The 6673-nt window shown below is 41.0% G+C and overlaps 1 long non-coding RNA gene across 1 annotated transcript in view; it reads right to left on the minus strand.

Annotated features, from left to right (window-relative positions):
* The window catches only part of LOC128313198 (uncharacterized), a 110189-nt gene that overhangs the window by 37052 nt on the left and 66464 nt on the right, over positions 1-6673 (minus strand). The window lies entirely within an intron of this gene.

The raw sequence follows: 6673 nt of genomic DNA on the forward strand, positions 1-6673 counted from the left end.
AGTCAATCTCTTTCACTGTGTCTACCTTCTGTTTGTTTATATACGTGTGTATATATGTTTGTATACATACATGTTAGTAAATATATACATGGGAAATATATACACGTGTGTATGTGTATGTACACATATATATCTGTGTGTATATGTGTGTATAAACCTCTAAGTGGTCCTGTTTCTCTGGAGAACCCAGACTAGCACAGCTCCTGAGGTAGAACAGTAAAGGTGTATTGCTAGCCTGAAAACACAGTGGTGGTCTTTACTAACAGGTGTTTAGAAAAAAATTTTTTTCTAGGTCAATAGCTCTATACCACATACCAAAGGATATGTTAATTTGCTCAAGCAACAAAACCATATCTGGAGTGCAATTAGGATTACCACCTGATTAAATTTATGATCTTCTATTGTCACTTAAGATCCATCTGTTTCCCACATAAGCCAAATAAGTGACTTGAATGAAATATGTTGGATATCACCACCCCTCTCATCTTTCAAGTCCAGTGGCACAAATCTCTGCAATCCCTGCAGGATTATGGTATTACTTTTCTTTTTTAATTACTATTTTTGTGGGTAGAGGCAGTTATACCTACAAAGGCTTCTGGTTGGCCTTCCTTAACATAATAACTCTCATGCTACAGGTCAGAGAACTAATATGGGGGTTCTGTTGCCAAGTAGGTCTATTCCAATTATACATTTGGAACTGGGGAAATAACCACAAGATGGGTTGGGAAACTAATGGACTCTAAAATTCCATTGATCACCTGACCTCCATAAGTCCCTACTCTAACTGGTGGACCACAGTGACATTCTGGGTTTCCAGGAATTAGAGTTAGTTCAACCAAATGTTCATTAATTCCTGAAAAGTATAATTATTTTTTACCCATTGCAGCTGCTTTGGCATTTACTTTGGTAAATGGCCATAGTTTCCTCTGGAGAAGGGTAGGTGAAAGATTAACAATATAAATTTTTGACACTGTAGCAGTGTTCTTTTTCAGAGGGACCTGGGCCTTCCCTTTTATTGAAGGGGCTCTGGGTCTGTAAAGTGGCTCAGGTTTGGGAATTGGTTGAGGGGTTATGAATCACTGTAGTAATTCTAGTTAGACTTCTGTTCACTCAGCCTAGAAGTCTTTTGCTTATATAGATCAAATAAGAATTTAGTAATCTAGGGGTGCCTGGGTGGCTCAGTCAGTTGGGTGTCAGACTTCAGCTCAGGTCATGATCTCCCAGTGGGTGGGTTTGAGCCCCGTGTCGGGCTCTGTGCTGACAGCTCAGAGCCTGGAGCCTGCTTCAGATTCTGTGTCTCCTCCTCTCTCTGCTCCCATGCTCATGCTCTGTCTCACTCTATCTCTCAATAATAAATAAACATTAAAAAAATTAAGAAAAAGAATTTAGTAATCTAACCATATATGTCTTTTCTAGGTATACTGTGATCAATTAGCAAACACCATAGGTCTCTGTGAGTCAGACTACATTGTTTACTGCTTTGGCTTTGCTGCTCTTTACATAACCACACTGGCCAGGAATCCGGCCCCTGCTACTCCAGGATCCCATTATCCTCATTGTATTTTTTAAATGTTTATTTATTTTTGAGAGAGAGAGAGAGCAGAGGAGACGCAGAGAGAGGGAGACAGAGGATCTGAAGTGGGCTCTGTGCTGACAGCAGAGAGCCCAATGTGGGGCCCAAACTTACAAACCATGAGATCACAACTTGAACCGAAGTCAGATGCTTAACAGACTGAACCACCCAGGTGCCCCTCCTTATTGTATTTTGAGATTCCAGTCATTGGTAACAGTTTCCACCATAATTTTCAATGTACAGAGAAAACAGAGTTCTTTGGTATGCTGAGCCTCCTCCTCACAGTTATAGTGAAAAGTTTGTCTTCTAGAATCTCTGGAGTAGGTTAGCAGGTCTTAGGTGATAAATATAGTCTAGCATTCCAATCTCCCTAAGCCTTTGGATACCTTACTCTGCAGTATACCAAGGAGGTTCTAGCATATCAACTTCATTTAGGGTAGTCCATTGTTAGTCCATGTTTTAGCTAGCCAGCCAATTAGAGCCTTTCTTAACTCCTCAAACCAAAACAATGACTCCAGAATCCGCCTGATACAACTTTATATTCTTTCCACCATAATCACACACCTTAAAATCCATTTACAAACATAACCCACAGATTTATATTTGCATAAATTAGAAAAATCATGCAGTTCTTTTGGTGTATAGCACAACTCCTTTGGGTCACACTTTGTACCTAACTTTTTGGGTACAGTATCCTGGGACTTGAATCTCTTCATTGGTTTAGAAGCAAAGAAGTATGGAAGGATTAGTCTTGAGGAGAATCAGCAGTGCCTTTCCAGGCAACTACCTCTGGGGGGGCCATGATAAGTTCTTCAGGCAAAGGAGAAGTAACCTCAGGCAGGGGTAGTAGGGCTGCTTCTAATGGCAAAGAAGACTCAAAAGAATTTACAGGTTCAATGTCCCTAGCTTTGTTGTAACCTGTCCATGTATTCCAACTCCTATTTTCAGCATCCCATTTTTTTTTTCTTCCAATCAGTGCTCTCACTTTAAGAGAAGATACCCTAGAAGTTTAGGAATTTAATTTGCAGAGTAATACATCCACTGGCTGGATGAGGCTCTGGGCTTCTTTTTCAGAAATCTTGGCCTTGAGGGTACACGAGATAAGGTTTTTCTTCCAGGGAAGATAAAGAAGCTTTTAGGTCATTTATGCAGAGCTTGAACTGGGAGTTTTAAGTCTTGAGCTCATCTTTTTCTTTCTCCACATTCTCCAACAGGTATAAGCCACCAGCCATATTAGTTTCCTATGGCTACTCTAACAAATTACCACAAATTTGGTGGCTTAAAATAACACAGATTTGTTCTCTTATATTTCTGGATACCAGAAGTCCAAAATCAGTTTCACTGAGATGAAACTGTCAGTAGGGCCTTGCTCCCACCAGAAGTTTGAGGGGAGGACCTGTTTTCTTGCCTTTTCCAGCTTTTGAGAACTGCCTTATTTGCATGTCTTGACACATAGACCCTTCCTTCATCTTAAAAGCTGACAGCATAGCATCTTCAAATCTCTCTCTCTCTGCTTGAGGTGGTTATATCGCCTTCTTTCTTCTAGAGTAGAATCTCTGACTACCTCCTTATTATAAGGGTACTTATTACATTTATTGTCCATGGCTTTGTGTTTGGTATCTGCACATTTGAAGAGGCACGCCTTCCAGTCTTTACAGAATGGCTTCAGTAGTGAAATCCCCTCACAAGTTGGCCTATCCAGAGATTCTGGGTGTGTCAGCTAGTGGGGTTCATGGGTAGGCTTGTTCTTAGTGTCTGGGTCAGAAAATTGGTGGGTTTGACACCTGGGTGCATGGGATGGGCCTGGTGCCTACCTGGGACTGCAGGGGGCAGGCCTGGAGCTTGGATCCATGATGGCAAAGCTAGCACTGGAGTCTACTGGGCTGAGCCTGTTGATTGGGTTTGTGCAGCCTGCCTGGAGCCTAGGATTGCAGGGGTTGGACTGATGCTAGGGTTCACTGGTCTTGGCCTGGGATCTGGGTCTGTCAGACAGAGTTGACTGTTGCTGTAGCAGGCTTTGAACCTCAGTATGCAGGAGCCAGCTTTGGTGCTTGAGTTAGCCTGGTGTCTGAGTCCATGGGGATGGGCCTAGTCATGAGTTCTTGGGGGCCAGCCTGGTTATGGGGTCCATTGGGGCAGAACTGGTACTTGGGTAAATGGAGGTGGGCCTGGTGGCTGGGACTGTGGGTGCTGGCCTGATACTGGGACAGGCCTAGAGCCTGGGACCATGGGTACAGCCTGATGTCTGGATCTGTGGGAGCCAGTATTGTGCTGGAGTGGGCTGGGATATTGTCTGTATTGGCTGGACTGGAGCCTTGTGTCTGGGTCCACAGGGGCAGGCCTGGATCCTGAGCCATAGTGGTGGACCTGGAGTCTGGGTCCTAGAGGCTAGCCTGGCACTGGTGCAGGCCTGGAGCTTAGGCCTGCAGGGGCTTGCCTAGAGCCTGGGTTCACTGGGAAGCGTGGTGCTGGGGTCCATGGCAAAGTTGGGTGCTCTCTTCACTCTCCTTCCACTATGTGGAGGGCATAGTTCTCCACAGTTTATTGAGGGCATGGGGAAGGGGAAGGTGGTATGAAATTGTCCTTTTTACCCTCTTTAATGCATCTTTTATTTCTGTGCTCCTCCCAAATGCTATAATTGGTCATTTGGATTTCTTATTTCTTGTGAAGATGAAAAACTTCAAGTGTGGATGGTTGTTCATATTAATGTTTTTATTTGAGAGCAAGTGTTAAAAACTCCTATTCCACAATCTGGTTATCACTGCTCCAGTTCACGTGTGTGTGTGTGTGTGTGTGTGTGTGTGTGTGTGTGTGCGCGCACGCATGTGCACAGTTCTATGATCTTTTTACACATGCATAGATTTGTAAATATTTACTGTATTTGCATTTGTTTCCCAAAAACAGTTTATAAAACAATTCCAACACCTCAGAGAATTCTCTCATGCATCCCCTTTCTATTCAGACCTTCCCCCCCACCCTTAACCCCTGGCAACCACTGATATGTTCTCCTTATATTTTTGCCTTTTCCAGAATGTCATATAAATGAAATCATACAGTATGTAATTTTTGACTTTTTAAAACTGGTTTCTTTCCTTTAGCATACATAATTTATATTTATAGCATAATTTATATAGCATAATTTAGCATATAATATGGGTAAATTCATTTTTATTGTTTACTGTTCCATTATGTAGGTGTTCTAAGTATATCTATTTATCCACTGAAAAACATTTAGGTTATTTACTGTTTTTAGTGATTAAAATGATACTGTAGATACTTGTGTAGGTTTTTGTGTGGACATAAATTTTCATTTCTCTGGTATAAATATCTAGAAGTGGGATTGCTGGGTCATATGGGAAGTATATGTTTAACTTTTTAAGAAACTGCCAAATTGTTTTCTAGAATGACTTCATCATTTTTCATTCCCCTTAGCAATGTATGAGAGTTCCAGTTGTTCCAGATCCTCTCAGTGCTTGGAATTGTCACACATTTAGGGTTTTGAAAATCCCAGAGTATAAACTGACGAATATCTCAGATGGTAGAACATCCTAGGTGAATGTTTAGAGAAGTGTTGACGCCTGTGTTTTTAGCTATTGCATGTTACTTTTGAGGCAGGGCATGGCAAGCCTGTTTCTATTGCTGGACCACAAGTTGAGTGGAGGGATTCAAGCCTTAACTGGCAAGAAAGACTCAAAGTTGAGATGCACTGTGCATACTCTGATACTAGGGGACAGGAAGGAAGATAACAAGTTTATTTACATACACACATTACCAGAAAATACACAGGAAATGAAGGAACCATGTTTGTAAGATGGAGTTCATTTACAGTTGGAAAAGCTCTAACATTATCTTCATGATGTTTGGATGTCTGGCATTGACCAGGATTGAGATAAGGGCAGAGACAGGTGAGATGCTATTTAAAGTCTAAAGTTCCCCTGTAGGCCACAAAACCAACTTGTTTAATAATTCTAAGTGACTACACAGACTAGCTTGATTACATAACCAGTGAACAGACGGGCATAGAAGCCCATGCAAAGAAATTCTGCCTTGAGTTCTCCTGAAGTAGAGAGTCACACAGATCTTAGTGGTTCAACCTGGAGATAGAGTGCAGTCTGTGTGTGAATAAGGACACTGAGGAGCTTGCACCTGGATAATTTTCAGACTCCCTAATTTCTTACCTACCCTTTCTTTCTCTTGGTGAGTCACATCCTTTACTTTTAAATGAAAGCATTACATGGATGTGCTCTGTGGAATCTTGTCAGTCCTTTGCACATGTTAACTCTCTTTCATCTCATGATCTCGCAGTTAGGGCTATAAAATATGAATTTGTGAATTAATTCCTAGCCTGGTATATGTATTTAGGAGTAAGTGGACTTGGATCCCAAAATCATGTTCACTCCTAAGGGCTGCCAAAACTTCATTCACCCACACATAGATTAGTTAGCTTAAAAGTCCTCATTTTATATATTTATTCATTCATAAGCTGTTCATAAAAATTAATGAAAAAGAGCAGTGCCCAACTTCTTCAAAAGAAATCTTCATACAGGGGTATGGAATATAATCCAATCCTGTTTCAGACCAAAATATAAAATACTGGGCCTGCTTTTCCTAAGAAGCAGCTTATATATGAAGAGCTGTTAGAAACCAAAATTCATTTAGACTTTCTTCAAAGCATTCAAAGTACCTTCCACAAGGATATGGCTGTACTAATCCATTAGATTCCATATCTTGATTTCTCTCTGCATCTAGTTCATGGAACCTCAGGGAAATGACTCCGCACAGGATTTTTTGAAGATAGACTTGCTTCCCTCTGCATTACCCACAGGCCTTTTGGGGTGATTTTCATTTGTTTGCAAAATTGTGAAGAATGCATTTGCATAGGTAAGCTAACCAAGTTGGTAAGTATAATTTACTGCCAGAAAATGAGAAAGAAGATAGTATAGGAACATTTCAGTGAGTTGTTATTCAGGTATGTAATTGCAAATAAAAAATACAGCCAAATCTTCAACTGTATTTCAGGATCAGTTTTTTTTTTCATGCCAAAAATCTCCTAGTAGTCACCACGCTTTTGTTCATTGACTCCAAATCCAAATATACATA

This window comes from Acinonyx jubatus, chromosome E2, assembly GCF_027475565.1.
Source record: "Acinonyx jubatus isolate Ajub_Pintada_27869175 chromosome E2, VMU_Ajub_asm_v1.0, whole genome shotgun sequence".
NCBI lineage: Eukaryota > Metazoa > Chordata > Mammalia > Carnivora > Felidae > Acinonyx > Acinonyx jubatus.